This window comes from Triturus cristatus, chromosome 11, assembly GCF_964204655.1.
Source record: "Triturus cristatus chromosome 11, aTriCri1.1, whole genome shotgun sequence".
NCBI classification, from domain to species: Eukaryota; Metazoa; Chordata; class Amphibia; order Caudata; family Salamandridae; genus Triturus; species Triturus cristatus.
The window spans coordinates 1,085,632,810-1,085,650,211 of NC_140594.1; the positions used below are offsets into that span (position 1 = coordinate 1,085,632,810).

At 45.9% G+C, this 17,402-nt stretch overlaps 1 protein-coding gene across 4 annotated transcripts in view; it reads left to right on the plus strand.

Moving 5' to 3' along the window:
- The window catches only part of PLD1 (phospholipase D1), a 422,898-nt gene that overhangs the window by 98,360 nt on the left and 307,136 nt on the right, over positions 1-17,402 (plus strand). The window contains exon 1 of one of the 4 annotated variants that reach the window (XM_085635442.1): positions 6,716-6,917. The exons of the other annotated variants lie outside the window; for them this stretch is intronic. The gene's annotated coding sequence lies outside the window, so the exon portion shown is untranslated. Of the gene's footprint in view, positions 1-6,715; positions 6,918-17,402 lie in introns of those variants that run through there. 4 annotated transcript variants of the gene reach the window in all.

A 17,402-nucleotide genomic window follows, 5' to 3' on the forward strand; every position in this document is an offset into this window, starting at 1 on the left:
CCCGCCCCACTGCTCTTACCTGCGGAGGCACAAGCTGACTTCACAGCTTAGCTGGTAACTCCCTTACAATTCCTCTCAAGAATAAATCTGTGTTTCCAAATGATTCCCATCAATTAAAGCCAATACTGGCTACTAAGCACCCTTTACATTTGCAGATAAAGCAGTTGTGCCCATTTACATTTCTTTCAGGTAAGAAGGCACCTTGGCAAGAAGGATGGTTTAGCTGCCTGCCCCTGCTTCGGTTTCACAGCACACGAGACTCCCTGCCTTACACTGCAGCTGAAAGGATTTCAAGTGTCGTAATTAACCATCCCTGGACGTTTGTCTGTTCACAAAAAGTAGGGAACTGTTTTTGTAAATGGGCACATCGTGGCAGAAGCGTTTTAGGGCATGGGCAAAGTGGGCTCTGGCCCAGGGCCCCAGCCTTCTAGGGGGGCCGTGATAGAGCCAGCTCTTTTCTGCAGAGAGTTTTGTCCTGATGACCTTGAATAATTAAACAGATTTTTTTAAATACTATTATCCTTTATTTTTTAATGTGGGTGATGTCAGAGTCTATTGCATGCGTTTTGCAGAGAAATGTGTTTAAGTTTCATGCAAAATCCATCAAAATAGGTTCTCTTAGATCAAAACAGGAACTCACATAGGGAAATGGGAGGGTGTCACAGAGATTATTTACAAACTTACTGAGTTGCTGTTGTGTCATGATATTGAAAACACACATTAACCCTGAATAATAGATGCAAACACATTTAGAATTTGGACGAGTGAGCCAGTGCGCTGTCAGTGACCTGGCCAAAGAGGGCATGAAATAGCTGAAACTGGATCATAAAGAAGGCTCCCTGTTTTCCATTTTCATGGATTTTACAGATCAATACAGACAGAAAACAATGTGCTTTCTGTGTGCATTTATTTTTAAAAATTGATAAATAGGATGTGTGCTGCTTTTAAGTGACTCTCCGTGCTGTCTTTCATGAATTATAGCCCAACAGCTAAGGAGATGGACAGCATGGGAAATTAAAAAACAGGATGACATTTCTTTAAATAGCAGCATGTGTTCATATACATTTAGGGTAGTATGCTAGTTTTTACCACTGGATGTATTGTTATTTAGCATTTTGCTGCTTAAATAGCTAAAACACAACAAACATTAAAGTATGAGTGCATGTCTGAGATAAATAAATATGGAAATGTACAGTTTTACAACTTCATTTTTACGCAAAACACAAAATAAATATGGATAAATACAGATAAAATGGCCAAAAGATAAATAGGATAAATACAGACGGAAATGTTAAAAAAAAATAAAAACCATAAAACGGGGAGTCCTTATCATAAACTCAAAGTGGTTCCGAACAGGGGGTCCCTTAATATGATTGGGCCAGGGCCCCCAAAATCCTTCAAGATGTCCCCTCATCGTGGCCCTCAGAACCCCACTCCCCTCCAAAACCCAACTTCGACCACTGTAAAAAGCAGATATCTGGACTTTGTCAGCCCATATATGGCCACATCAGTGCCTTTTTAGGTCTCGCTTAGCGCAGAGCGCATGCGTTGCACTAGGAGAGGGCCTCTTGGAATCACTTCAGACTTCCAAGAGACTTCTCCGTGTGGGTCTGCCTTCTCCCACACATCCTTTTGGCCTTTGCTTGTGGCACGCTAATGGCCAAAGGCTTTTCTGTGAACGTTCACTCCCATGGCCTATGGGTCTCGGGAGCGAGCAGCGGCATGCAGTGTGTTAGCTGCATTCCTTAAATTCCTTTGGCGTGCACGCACCACTCGCGTGCTTGTTTTATTTTTGTTAAGCTTGTGCGTGATGTGTGTTTTCCTGAAGCTTGTGCGTGATGTGTGTTTTCCTGAAGCTTGTGCATGATGCGTTCTATGGTTTTATTTTAAAAATGTGCTAACTTGTTTGGATTGTCAATGTGACGCGTGCCATAAAGACTTCACGTAAAAACTGCTTTGTTCCCGGCTGCCGCGTTTCATCTTTGATATTTGCGGTTGCAGTTCCAGCTTCGTTTCTTGTTTCTGTCACACGCTGCGAGCAAATCCGAAAAAGCGCTTAACTCCAGAAATACCAGTCTCGATAGTAAATCGCAAAGTATGTAAATATGTACCCACATTATCTAGATGTATTGTTCAACCCCTGGAAACCAAAGGGGGGCCAGTCTGGGAATCAATGAGTGGGCGCCTTCGATGACTGTTTTCAAAACAAGTGCGCTGGATGCAGTATTTCAGCCACTATAAATGCGAATTTTAATGACCAAATAAATAACGGATTTATTGAATCAGCAAAGATTTATACGTCGCTCCATGAAAAGATGGACGTTATGCATAGCTGCATTGTTTTCTCAGATAAATATTGGACAAAGGTAGTAGGTGGTGCTTTTAGTACACATTACACCAATTGCACGCGCGCATAGCTCCCGCAGACAATAAACGGGGCACCTTTTCATGTGCCTACTGCCGCCAGTACACATGTAGATTGTGTTTTAGAGCTCACTGTGGGAAGAGAGACTGGTACCACTGCACAAGTTGTAACCTGTAGATGCTTAATATATGCAGGCACACAGGCTGCACAAACCGTCAATAATGAGCACAAATAGTGCAGTGTTCACATTGGGCCGCCTCACAATATGCACCAGATACAACAAGTAAAGACACACAGTTCCTAGACAGTGGACAATTTGTGGCACGCGCTTCAGGTATCTAGACGTACACAATGTAAGCACTGCATATGATGAAGACTATCATGACATCACTGGATGAGGCCTATTGCATCACTCACTGGATGAGACCTATTAAAACAACATACTCGCGCCTTGTTTACACGGCTCGCTCAAATCCCAGACTTCCCACCGTTTTTCACTTCACCCATTTCCTTCCTTCCTCTGCCGACATTGACTGGGCTAGAGGAGAATTCCGATCATGCCTCTTTAAATCTGGGAGGCTTGGCGCTGGCGCTGGCTCAGTCACGTCCCGTGGATAGTCTGCCATATGACTGACTCTGACCCCACCTGTATCGGATTAGACAATGTTTCATATAGGTTACTCCGAATCTTGCAGATTTCTGTCCCCAGCGTTCTTCACTGCCTGGTTAGAAACCATTTTTATGGCAAATCCCGGAATAATCCCAAAATGTAATTAGCCCCCAGTTTTTCCTGAAACATGAAAGTTTAACATTTTCAGAAGGCCAGATCCACAAAGCTTTTTGCACACATACTTTTTAATTTAATTGTTTAAAATGACCACTTTGTGAACTCTAGATCAGGATTGATTATGTTTATGATTTATGATTATTACGGAAACTTCCAGAGCGCTGGAATTAGTGCTTAATTTGTGCCGGTGCTTAGTACCGGCACTTATTTATGAGGGCCGGGTCTACTGTAACACCAGGCGTCTACAACTCTACGCGTCAAATGGCAATGTGAATGTGGCATATGATACACTGTGCATGTCGCCGTAGACTAGACAGTAAATAAAATTAAATTACCTCACTCCTGACCGCATCACATACTGGTCCATACCGTCCGACTCAATTTATTTACTGCATGAATGAAAGAATTAAATATGCAGATGAGATTGTGAGTGGGGGTCACAATGCGCATTTTGAAATTGCTTTTAAGCGGCAGACCTTGCTGGTGGGCGGGAAACTGATTTAGCAGGGCCTGGATTTCGATCTTCGGGGTAGGGTTGTGCGGCAGGCAGCGTGCATGGATTTTGTTCAGAATGCCACGCCCTGGCACGCACGCACCGATCCGGTTGAGGTAGAACTGGGTTGAGACGGTTCGCCAGACGATGTTGTACTGCAGGCAGCAGCTTGGCTTAGGCCGCCTATCTAATATAACTGCAGGCACCCACCACCACCACCAGGGCAGTAACAGTAAGTAACAGCCATAAGCCATTACATTACCAAAGCTGTTTTTTTTTTGGGGTGGGTCCTGGCGTGTACATGTGGGTGGCGTCACGAGACGGTCACCAGCATCAGCGTGGTAACTCCGGTTCCACATGAAGTCCGGAGTTAAGGTTAAGTAAGCGGGCGGGCTGCATGGCAGGGCGGGCTTGCAGTGCACCGGCCCCTGCCCTCCTTCTTCCAGCCTTCAGATCCTGGCCCGGGCCGGGCAGTGGCATTGTACTGGTCTAGTTCCCCTTGCCCGGCGCCAGTGGTATGATTGCTCAGGGTAGGCCCTGGACTCGTCACTCAGTTGTTCACTTGACAGTTCACTTCATATGCATGAAGTGAACTGTGAAGTGAGTGAACCACCGAGTGAGGAGTCCAAGGCCTGCCCTGAGCAATCATGCCTCCGGGTACTGTGTGCAAGTACAATGCCACTGCCCTGCCCAGGCCAGGAGGAGAAGACTGGAAAAAGGGCAGGGGCCATGCAGGGCCTGCCTTTAACTTTACTTATCCCCGTATTTTAGCAGCGCGGCGGCGCTGCCTAGTCTCTAACAAATTGGGGGCTGCCTCACAAGCACAATAACCTCGAGATACCCCGAGCAGCTCCCCATTCCTCTGCAGGAAAAACCTGTGAGAATGTGATCTTGGGCACATATTTTTATTGTACATTAGCCTGGGAGGCCGGGCACACGCTTCACACGTGCTGAAGCCTAGACTGCTTTTTTTTTTTTGCTTTTTTTTTTTTTAAATCCCCTTATTCCCCAGGGCCATCATTCAATCTGGTAGCGCAAAAGTGCTACAAATTTGGTTGCCCTAGTGTGGTTGGTCTGCCTTTTCCCTAGGCGTCATCATGGAGTGCGGCACAGGGCATAAGCTTTAAATTATATGCAAATTAGTACCTGGACTCCCCAGTAGTTCCTCTCTGACATATGCAGGAGCCCCTCCCTTCCGATAAGTAATCCCTCACTGGCTACCCCTTGCCTTGCTCACATGCACAGGGCTCCCTGGGTGCTTCTGCTCTGAGGTAGAGTGACCTTGAGTTTTCGACCAAGACTGTGTGGTGCCTTCTCCAGTGTCGTTGAGCCACGTGAGCAGAGGGCAGCACAGGCAGAGCAGAATGGTGGTGGTGAGTAAAACCTGTTCAGTTTACATTGTCCGAACTTAGTGTGTGCCATTGCCATGCTTTCTGGCATGGGCCATAGGTGCTGGAAATATGGGTGTGGATTCTGCTGCAGCCCCCCAAAATAATCAGGGTAGGAGTCAAATGGAGACTGGCCAATATAATGCCTTTACTTTTTTTCTTTTCATCTTGTCACATTTGCTGTGCTTTCAAAGACAGGTCAAATGGCAGGCTTTTTTGTCTGACAAAGTGCTGTTTATTCTTTTTAAATGGAGAGTGGTGTTTACTTTTATTTCTGTGACTGTAAAGTTAGTGGCTTTTGTATAACCAACTATCTGTAAAAGAACTGCACAAATATTTCAAAAGTATATCAGCATTTAGAGAAGTGAAGCGCATTATTTTGTACTTATGAAGTATGATGTAAATAATGATTTTAATAGGAGCACAATTAATCAAGACACCTTACTTGGTGATGTGCACATTGTAAATATTTTCTGAAGCCCAATTTTCACTCATTATCGTTTGAATGGCAAATCGTTTTATCAGTAAAACTGCATGGTTTTTTTATTTTGGCAATTTCAATGGAAAAAGTGCTGTCAGTAATTGACAGAGCGCTACCAAAGCATGCTTTAGTAATATGTTTGCAACAGCGGTTTTCAAAATGCTGCACTGCTTACATAACACACCCTCACCACCTGTGCCGGAGTAGGCAAGGCTCATTTGCTATGCTTGTTTGTGTGATGCTTGGATTTTTTCACAATCCTAACAGTGATGTAATTGTCACTTCAGCCAATTTGTTCCAAAATCGTGCTTTAAATGTACTTTTGATTTCATATTTTTCAAAATGTTCATGTGGTAGGGGAACCTTCTATCAAAACCTTATTTGAGGAAGGCTCCCTAGCTGAAATTCAGATCGGGTATTACATCTGGCTTTCAGCAGTGCCAGTTGAGGATGTGGGTGGAGCCAATAGAGTAAGAGGGTGGAGCCAGTGGAGGAAGTGGGCGGAGCCGGAGGAATTGGGAGTGGCCTTCTACAAAGATTTGAGTTCCTGGACTTAATCTTTTTACAAATTAAGCACTGGCTGGAATACCCAAAGGTGTCTTGGCGCTAGCTTTGCTAAGCAGTGAGAAAAGATGTTCCATTATGTGTTAACCAACTTTTCAACATGCTACTCCGCATCCACACTGCCCTACCACACAGCAGAAAAATATTGTCATCGCCAATAGATCTGGTAAACACTTATAAGCTCCAAAATGGCTAGACCTATTGGCCATGCCAATGCTTGTTGTTTTTATTTATAGTGCTGATAGAGCATGAAACATTCAACGGGTCAAAGTTGCAAACAGACGTATGAAGCCACCTTTTGTGCACTGCTTTCAATATGAAAATCCAGCTAGGCTCGCGTTCGCATTAGCAAACTACAAAAAAAATCCCCCATGAATTTTCGAAAATAGCCGACCACTAAAAGATTCATGTAAAGAAATAAATGTTATGCAATAGGTGGTTTGTGTAGATACAGGTCATATAGTGTAAACATCCTGATTGGCTTATAAGTGCAGTTTCTAAGTATAAATCACAGGTACATGTTGCAACATGACAGCAGAAATGATTAACTCAGTGTCTGCCCGTCCTGCGTCAATCCGTCAGTGATGTTTAGCATAGAGGGAGTCTTGCGTTTCCCTCACGCAGCTGATTGGCTGGAGGAGGCTGTGGGCGTGGTTTTTCTTGAAGGGAGTGCGAGAGCTCTACTGTAACTATTAGTAGGTCACGCCGGAGTGGTTTTCTAGTTCCTGTTCGTTTTATGTGTATTTTTCATCGTTGGACTTTTTTTTTTGTGCATGTTCTTAACTACCGACCTTTGTTTAACACGCAAGATGGAGTCGCTACACTCATGGGGGCCGCAGGTTAGTGAAAGTTTCCGTGATCCTTAACTATTCGTAATACCTTCCTGCATTCTCTCTTTGACTAACTTTGTCTGCCCGGCGCAGCCTCGCCGCTTTCACAGCCTTTCAAGGAAGGGAGCGCGCCTTCTCCTGTTCGCTTGAAAGTAGAGTTGTTTCTGACTTTACTGTGAAAGTTGCGTTGTGTTTTTATAGTACAACTCTTTTGGAAAGCGTTAAGCTGTGGCGGTTGAATTATTTTTTTATTTTTACAGTTGCCTTTTTAATAGCAGATTGCACCCCAGTTTGAAAGGGGTTTCTTTGTGTGCCTTTTGTCTCACTTTTCTTTATTCTGATAAAGGTTTAGAACATCCAGTAACATTGAATGGCTGCTCTACTGTTTATTCTCTTCAGACAATGTAAAAGTAGAAAGTGAAATCTGCTCATTAGTGCCCCAGGCTTTAATGTTTTGGCCCAAAGTCTTTTTAACAGTCCTTTGTTTATGCCTAGTGACCCATCACTGCAGGTAACTCCCTGAAACAGAAAACTGGAATTTCTGCCTTTGGCCCCTTATGCTGGGTCGTACTGTTACTTCGCCTGTCCCTTTGGAACAGGGCCGGTTCTAGTATTTTGGGGGGCCCTGGGCAGAAACGCAGTCTGCGAGGCCCCTCTAGTTTGCATACAGCCTTACGCATTCAGAGAGAGCTGTTTGCATCTATGCAGATTACCCTGGTCCTGAAGCGTTTTTTGTACAGACCCCTCCTGGATGCAGCCCCTCCCTCTCACTCACCTACAAGCACCTCTCAGCAGCTGATAATGGGCTGAATGTGTGAGAGTTGCTTTTCAACAGGAAGGGTTAAAACCGCTGCAGGACAGTGGGCGTCCTATGGTGCCTCTGAATGGCCAGCAGGACAACCCTGCAAAAGGTGTCGCCTTGCAACTGTGCCAATAGGAGGACCCCCCTTCGCTAGGTCTAGCCTCACTATACCATGGTTGTGAGGCCCAGGGGAGGGGCCCCTCCCGTGGGCACAATTGCAAGGAGCTACCTTTCTCTCAAATTAGATAAGCAGGGGTCAGGAGAGGGCCAGTGTGCGGTGGCCTTGCTGTGACACTCTGGTGTGGGGCTCTGTGTTCCTGAGCTGAGAGCGAGGCCTGCCCATGCCTAGCGCCGGTCCTGTTTTGGGAGATACCAAGTCAACAAAAAATAAGCTGGAGAATAAATGTTAACTGCAAAGTTCCTTCCTCCCCTCCCCAAAAAAAAAATCCTGCATGAAGAATTAAGTTGCACTGAGACCTCTCAGCATTTTGAAGTGATATGATGTCACCCCACTTGGCTGCACAGGTAGTATTAAATATACGGCCTCAGAACCCACACCAGACATGCTCTCACAAGGGTGTGGCTTACACTATTTCGTCAGTCCCATAGTGTGCTCTGTTTGTGTGGGTGAGTTTACGCTTATTTTAGGTGGGTCACTGCCGAAGGTTGGGCAGTTCACGCCAAGCTCTATATTCTGCTAGTCGTCTTCGATATGGTTAGCTGAGTTTTAACTAAATGTTGTGTAGTGTGCAGGTGTTAAGATGCGTCTCTGTGCCTTAGAGAGGAGCACGTGGCTTCTGTTCGTATGTTTCGTGACAGCCAGCATCTCATTTGCCCCCCTTTCTCTTGCGTTATCTATAATCCTTTCAGCACTTAATTCTCTTCTCGTCATACGCGGTATCCCAGGTCATGTTAAGTAAATATAAAGTCACCGTGCTAAAGTTGCGCTCTCCATTGACTTTAGTATCAATGATTAGTTTCTCTTCTAATTGAGAATATTGAGGTATATCTGAGAAGAGTGAAAAACGTCTGTTTTTTATGTTATCGAAAAGGTATATTTTAAACATAAGTTTTTTTTTTTTAATCAAAATGTGATTCAAATCATCTTTTATATGAATTGATTGAACCTGTATGATTGAGAAACTGCTACTTTTTTCGATTACTTTTTAGCACAATAAGGCTAAAACATTGTAATTTCTTTTAAAAAACAATTTATGGCACTTTAATGGGCTAGTTAATTGTCTATATAAAGTGTTTTGATTGGTTGTATATCTGAGAAGTACACTTGTGTTGCTTCAAACATCCAACAATGTCTGACCCATTGCCAAATGACACTGGAAGGGTTGGTCCACTTTGTGAACTTTCAACCACAGCAATAGTTGTTCTCTCGATTGAAGGTGGCAAATCTGGTTGTACCGAAGGATCAAGTGAATTTCCCCCTGGGCAACATGCTATATGCAGAACGAAAAACTGTCTTCTATTGCACTTAATCTTGTTTATTGTTTTATTCACTGTTTTATAGTGCTTTATAATGTTTTAGACTAGTTTAGTTGTCATTTTCACTTTATATGGATATTACTTCTTAAACGTATTTACTGTAAAGAAATGTATGGTCCCACATTGGGATGCAGGGGCCATCTAGGAGTGGTCCTCTTAGATTTTCTCTTGTCTAACAGGAATGCTCAATTGGGCTAAAATCTTATTTCTAGTTAAGCTGTGATAGGTTTATGTGTCAAGAGTTTTTTTTGCCAAAGGTCTTGTCCATTTGGCACAGCTTCAGGAGATGAAAGGATGATGCAGGTTACTGAAAGAAGCCTGCATAAACTCACTCGCGTTTGGAAAAACCAGTTATGCTACTCAGTGATGCGTGCAAAACAGGTCTGACATAGGTGTCAGTACCTGTAGAAGCAATTGTGTTCCTGCCATGCCAGGCGGTGCCAGCTCATGCCACAAGGAAGGAAGTGGATTAGTAGGTGTCTGAATACTGTATTCTAAAATCATGTACATTTGTACGCGTTGGCACCCTTTCACCTAGAAAACTCCAATTACTGCATTTGTGCGGAACTTCAAATACTAGAAATTAGCAGTGGAGTTGTTCTCTTAAATTCTTTGGGGTACCAGAAGTTTAGAGGTGTCTGTTGACCCCACACCACAGTATTGATACCACAGGTGTTAACATTTCACATGAGCTTTGAGCGAGTTGACGGATTGTACGCCTTAATTAAAACAAACATAACCGAAAAAGGAGTTTTCTTAATCCAATTAGAGAAATAAATTTACTGTAACCTGTAGATATAAAATATGTATATTGTGGACATGTACATTCTATAAAATGTATGGCTATTTGTCACAAAGACATTGTATAAATATGTTGTGTTACTGAATTTTATTATTAAATTGTAAACTTGGAAACTAAGATTACACCATGTAAGTAAACTGGAGTGGTTAAGTCTTATAAGTCCGAAACAACTAGCAACTACATATGGGCATCGTTTCACCTAACATAGTCCATTAACTACATTTGTGTGGACCGTAAAATGATCGTAATGGAAGACATGCCATAATCCTAAATTCATAGGGTATTGGAAGTTATATCCCTTGCCTTTTTGACCACTGCCTTATCACTTTTGTCACAATAAAGACACATGACATGACTTTTGGCACAGAAGACAGGCAGTGTAGTGTACTTTGAACAATTTACATGGATATCTCAACGTTGCAGCTTTTTAGCCCCTTAACTGCTGTGCTGTTCACTCCCTACCCCCCCCCCCCCCACACACACACACACACACACTGCTGAGCCCTTTGTTACTATTTGGGGTAGACACTAGCTCAGCTGCACCTAAGAAAACCTAGCAAAAATGCACATTTTTGAAAAACAGAGAACCGGGGGAGTGTAGGGGCGAGTGACTTGCGTGGCTCTCACAAGGTCATTTTACCCAGAAGCACTTACAAACGTCAAACTTTGGTAAAAGCACACATTGTTCTGACATTTCTGTGATGGCAAAGTTCTGGAATTTGCGGGGTCCCACATATGTCCTACCAACATGAGTTTCGACTTGTCCATCAATAAAAACGGTACCCTACTTGTGTGGGTGGGACATGAGACCACAACACAAAAAGGCCTACAGTGCTACATTAAGAGATGAGCATTCGGGGTAGCTGTGGTATTTGGGGATGTGTTGTGGTGCCACCCATGCAAAGCTACGAACCACAGACATTTTTGAAAACTGTACAACCAGGGGATTCCAGGTGTGTGCCTTGCTGGAATCCCATGAGATGTTCTTGCCCGCAATGCCCTGACAACCTCAAACTTGGCCTGAAATCACATATTTTCCTTACATTTCTGAGATAGAAACTTCCGGAATCCACCCGACTCCCATTGACCTTGGTTTATCCATTCCTGTCGCCGGCACTAGTCCTGGCCACTCAAGCAGTACAGATGTTTTTTATCAGCCCAAGTGGGGTAACACTGGGTGGTAGGATTTTTTGTGGATTTCTGTCTATTCTGGAAGTTTCCATCACAGAAATGTAAGGATAATGTGTGATGTCAGGCATAGTGTAAGGTTTGCAGGACATTGCAGGTTAGAAGCTCATGGGATCCATGCAAGGCACACACCACTCTGGAATCCCCTGGTTGTCTAGTTTTCAAAAATGTCTGTGGTTTGTATGTTTCCACGAGTAGCGGCCGAGCTCAGCCCCAAGTCCAGCAGAAGCCCTGTGGAGGTAGTGTGGGCGTCCGTCATTGGTCGACAAATGTACATTAGGGGCTAATGAATTAAGTCAACTGCTAAATAGTAAACAAAAATCATTTAAGAGGATAGTATTCTGATTGTTTGTCACACAGGGTGCAAAGTAGCTCATGTTGCAAACAGCAACACGTGTAGCAATTTACTGTCCTTTGCTATGAGTAAATAGCATTCAATAGAACTGTACAAGATTGTTTATCCTAAATGAATAAAAAAAAAGATTCAATCAACACTTTAAGAATTCCTTAAAACATAAACAAAGATAGTAATTAAACAATGATAGTCACACAGTATGAATAAAGCAACACAATAAGGAAAGAATACAGTTGCAACACTGGGCTCCCACGTGTGCTCCTCATGGTTCAGGCGCATTATCTGATCAAAAACAGTGCACTGTTTCAAACACATAAGGAACATGGAGGATTGCAAGTCCATCTGCACAAAAAAACCTAGTTTTTTCAGTGCTGTTCACAGTCACTAACAGACAGCGAACACCAGAAAACCGACAATTACACAATGCAAAAGGTTCAACGTATAGTAAAGCAAATCAAGAATGTGACTCAGTGGAATCTAGTTTGTCTGTGTTCAGGCAAGAGTGATGGGACCACAAGATATGCTTAGTCCACTGTTGATGGATTAGGGTCTGCTGGTCTTTTGAAATATGGATATCTTGTGACTTAGGGGTCTTGAAGACTGAGTCAGCAATGGCTGTGCAGGCTATGCATAAAGGCACAGGTGCTGATGCAGGGCAGAGGACCAGCTAACTCACAGAGCAAATACGTGTGTGAGCTATCAAGCACAAGGGCACATACTATGATGACGTAAGCTCTTTTTGAGTTATCTTTGTTCAGCATATAGGCTAACCAGAGCTGGTTGTTTCCATGATAGAACAAGGGTAGTCATTAGGTCTCGCCTGGCTAGCGCGTAAGCGATCGTACAGCGAGACTTATGTAGGGGCTTCCGAAAATGCTCCCAAAGGCTTCCCAGGCCGATCGGGTGGCGGTTACGCGCACAACCACGCGCATTCCATTTGCCACCAGCTACTTCCTGCGCGTGCGCCGCCTCATGCATTCAGAGAGATTTAGTAAGGGGCACAAGACCTTAGGAATGCGGTTTCTGGCCAGTGCATGTGAGGCATTCAAGCGCGAAGCTGGCATCGGGCATTGGACTTGAAAGCAGCAGACTGCTTTCGCCAGAACTTTCGTTATAACTCACACCCCATATGCTCGTTCCCTCCCACCCTTCCTTTGATGTCCGCTTTTTTGGTTGTTTACAAACCACGCCACACACTGCTGCATGCCACACACTGCTGCACACTGCTGCATTACTCACTGCTGAATGCTGCACGCCTCACACTGCTGCACGCCTCACACTGCTGCACGCCTCACACTGCTGCACGCCTCACACTGCTGCACGCCACACTGCTGCATGCCGCACACTACCGCACGCCACACACTGCTGCGCACACTGCAGTGTGCTGCATTGCACACTGCTGCACGCCGCACACTGCTGCACGCCGCACACTGCTACACGAAACACTGCTGCACGCCGCACACTGCTGCACACTGCTGCACGCCACACACTGCTGCACACTGCTGCATTATTCACTGCTGCATGCTGCACGACACTGCTGCACGCAACACGCTGCTGCACGCCGCACAATGCTACACGAAACACTGCTGCACACTGCTGCATTACTCACTGCTGCATGCTGCATGCCTCACTGCTGCACGCCACACACTGCTGCACGCCACACACTGCTGCACGCCACACACTACTGCACGCCACACACTGCTGCACGCCGCACAATGCTACACGCATTCAGAGAGATTTAGTAAGGGGCACAAGACCTTAGGAATGCGGTTCATGGCCAGTGCATGTGAGGCATTCAAGCGCGAAGCTGGCTTCGGGCATTGGACTTGAAATCAGCAGACTGCTTTCGCCAGAACTTTCGTTATAACTCACACCCCATATGCTCGTTCCCTCCCACCCTTCCTTTGATGTCCGCTTTTTGTTGTTGTTTACAAACCACGCCACACACTGCTGCACGCCGCACACTACCGCACGCCACACACTGCTGCGCACACTGCTGCACGCCGCACACTGCTGCACGCCACACACTGCTGCACGCCACACACTGCTGCACGCCGCACACTGCTGCACGCCACACTGCTGCACACTCACTGCTGCATGCTGCACGACACTGCTGCATGCAGCATACTGCGGCACGCCACACACTGCTGCACGCCACACAATGCTACACGAAGCACTGCTGCAGCAGTGTGTGGCGTGCATTACTCACTGCTGCACGCTGCACTCCACACACTGCTGCACGCCGCACACTGCTGCACGCCACACTGCTGCACACTCACTGCTGCATGCTGCACGACACTGCTGCACGCAGCATACTGCGGCACGCCACACACTGCTGCACACCACACAATGCTACACGAAGCACTGCTGCAGCAGTGTGTGGCGTGCATTACTCACTGCTGCACGCTGCACTCCACACACTGCTGCACGCCGCACACTGCTGCACGCCGCACACTGCTGCACGCCGCACACTGCTGCACGCCGCACAATGCTGCACGCCACACAATGCTGCACGCCGCACACTGCTGCACGCCACACACTGCTGCACACTGCTGCATTACTCACTGCTGCATGCTGCACAACACTGCTGCACGCCACACACTGCTGCATGCCGCTGCACGCCTCCCACTGCTGCACGCCTCCCACTGCTGCACGCCTCGCACTGCTGCACGCCTCGCACTGCTGCACGCCTCCCACTGCTGCATGCTGCACACTGCTGCACGCCGCACACTGCTGCACGCCGCACACTGCTGCACGCCACACACTGCTGCACGCCTCACACTGCTGCACGCCTCACACTGCTGCACGCCTCACACTGCTGCACGCCTCACACTGCTGCACGCCTCACACTGCTGCACGCCGCACAATGCTACACGAAACACTGCTGCACGCCGCACACTGCTTCACGTCGCACACTGCTGCACACTGCTGCATTACTCACTGCTGCATGCTGCACCACACTGCTGCACGCCGCACACTGCTGCACGCCGCACACTGCTTTTATGCGAGTTTATGCTACTGACATTGTAAATGACAATGCCTTTTATTTGTTTTAAAACCAAAACCTAAATAAAAGGCGAGACCTATTGCATTGCAAATGCTTGTTTTTCTGTAACAAAGGCGATGGGCCTGTGTTCATCCCACACTGGGCAGAGGCTGATGGGTTATAGGAAAGAGCATGCCGGAGGCCCAGCAAAGGTAAACAAAAGCAACAGAAAAACACCTTGGTACAAGAGAGGCACTGTGTTCATCCGCCAGAGTAACAATTGGGCTCATTTGCATTTGACAAAAGATGTCTGTGGGTAGAGAGGAGTGTTTCTTTTGACTCATTAGGGTGAAAAGGGGCTTCTACAGAGACCAGGTCAGGAGCACAGTAGGCAAGCCAAGCCTCATCAGCGTATCAGTCGTATTCGGATGGTTGAAGAAGTAGGCGACAATCGGCTCCTGTTAGACCTGGGATCTTTTGGCGTGGTTTCCCCAGACTTTTTGCCTTGTGACCCCTGTTTTTTTACTGTATTCTGAACTTAAGGTTTGCTGGCTTTAGGACTCTGGGTACGTTTTCACTGCTAACCAATGCTAAAGTACATGTACTCTGTGTCTAAAATGTAATGGTGTTTGGTTTTTCCATGATTGGCATATTTGATTTACTGACAAGTCCCTAGTACAGTGCACTACATGTGCCCAGGGCCTGTAAATCAAGTGCTACTAGTGGGCCTGCAGCACTGATTCTGCCCTTCAAGTAGCCCTTCAAACATGTTTCAGGCCGGCCCACTGCAGAGCCTGTGTGTGCAGTCTTAAACCGCTTTTTCAACTTGGCAAGTTCACCAACCTTCCCTTTTATTTCATATAGGTCAGCCCTACGGCAGGCCCTAGGTAGCCCCATGGGCAGGATGCAGTGTATTTAAAAGGTAGGACATGTACGTTTGAGTTTTACATGTCCTGGTAGTGAAAAACTGCTAAATTTGTTTTTCACTACATCCAGGACTATCACTCCCATAGGTTAGCATTGGAGCTGTCTTGTAACACTTTACACGTGTAATTTCCAATTGGGAAAAGATAGGAAAAGCTAATTTGGTGTCTCATGACTCACAATTAAAATAAATATCTTTTAGTGGAGATGGTTTTTAAATTGCATGTTTGAAAATGCCACTTTTAGAAAGTTGGCATTTTCTCACTTTAACCATTCTGTGTCTCTGCCTGTCTCTAGAATCCACGTCTGGGTTGGGTGACAGATGGGCTTTGTGCATTCCCTCTAGACAGTCACACACAATGGGAGTTGAGGTGTCCCTTGCATATCCTGATGGCCCATCATAAGGCTGATTTGATTGGTTTTCCTAACATAACAGGTGTATTTGTAACGCGCACAATTACCCAAAGGTGTCCTGGCGCTGAATAACAGATGTTTATTGTTACCCAACTCAATGGTACTCATTTTATCAACCTCAAATGGATGAAAGGCTGAGTGGACCCGCCGGGATTTGAACCTGTGACCATGAGGTCGAATACATGCCCCTGCAGTGGCTGCTTTAGTCCACTGAGCCACCAGACCCGGCTAGAGAAGAGGAGCGGACACTTGTACCCGACTAGGGCTGTGCCTGTCCCCACACAAATAGTTGCATTCCCCCCCCCCTGTAGTGTGTGTTTAGCCAGCACAAGAAAGGGCAGGGTCTTGTGCACTACAAAGGCCTTTCTTTGAAGTTTCCCTACTTCAAAGGCTAAAATGGGTATAAGTACTAGACCTCTGACACCATATACTCAGAACACTTCTGGAACTGTGGACATTATACCAGGAAGAAGAGCTGTTGTGCTGCCAGGAGGGACTGCCACTTTGGTACTTGCTTTTCTGTGTTGGCCTGCGGCTTACTGCTTCTTGCCTGGGAGTGAGAGGACTGTACTTGACTCTTTACTTTCTGCATCTCTAAAGATTTTCCAAGGGCTTGTTGGACTTGTCTCCTGTTTCTGAAGTCTCAGGGATGTCAAAGACTTCACCTGCCTCTTGCTACCAGCAATTGGGCTCCTATGCTCTGAGTCCCTGCTCTGCCAAGAGGTGCCAAATCCCTTACTTGGCCCTTGGAAGTGAGTGTTTGGTGCTGTCACCTAAGAAATAAATGCATCGACACTGACACATCGTTCAGAACTGGCGCATTTCTCTGCGATATTGATGCATTGCTCCTGCCTGTACCGAAGCTGTGGACAACACTCACAGACTTCACTCCGCAACAACCTTGACTTGCAACGCAGCCCGGAGTTTACCGACTCAGCGTCTCCGAATCACTGCTGCTGTTGTCTCTGTACCGCATCGCCAACATCTGTGACTCACCTTCCCCAACGCATTCCTGGCCGTGGGCGGCTTTGTACCAACGCATCGCCTACAGCCCAGCGGTTTGACATTGACTCCTAGGCCCCATGCATATCAATAAATCAACGACATTTACTGACTTGGAAAATGACGCATCGCCTCTGACAGCGACTTATCCCATCCTTTGTTCAAATCATCGTCCCTGAGCTTCGATGCATCCAAGGTACTGAATGTGTCTGCGTGACTCCTGTATCCGGCCCATGCTCCATCGAAGTTGGACTGAACTTTTGGATTTGCCCAGGTCAAGTGGAACCAGCCAGCCCCAGTTGAAGCTATTGATTTCTGAGCACTACATTTTGATTTAATCTTGTAAAATTCATATCTTGACTTGTCTATGTTGGAATTTTATAATTTTGGTCTTGTTTTAATCCGATAAATATTGGCTATTCTTCTAAACTGGTGTGGAGTACTTTTGTGTTTTCACTGTGTTGCTTTGTGTGTACAAATACTTTACACCTTGCCTCTTTAGTTTAGCTTGACTGCTCTGTGCC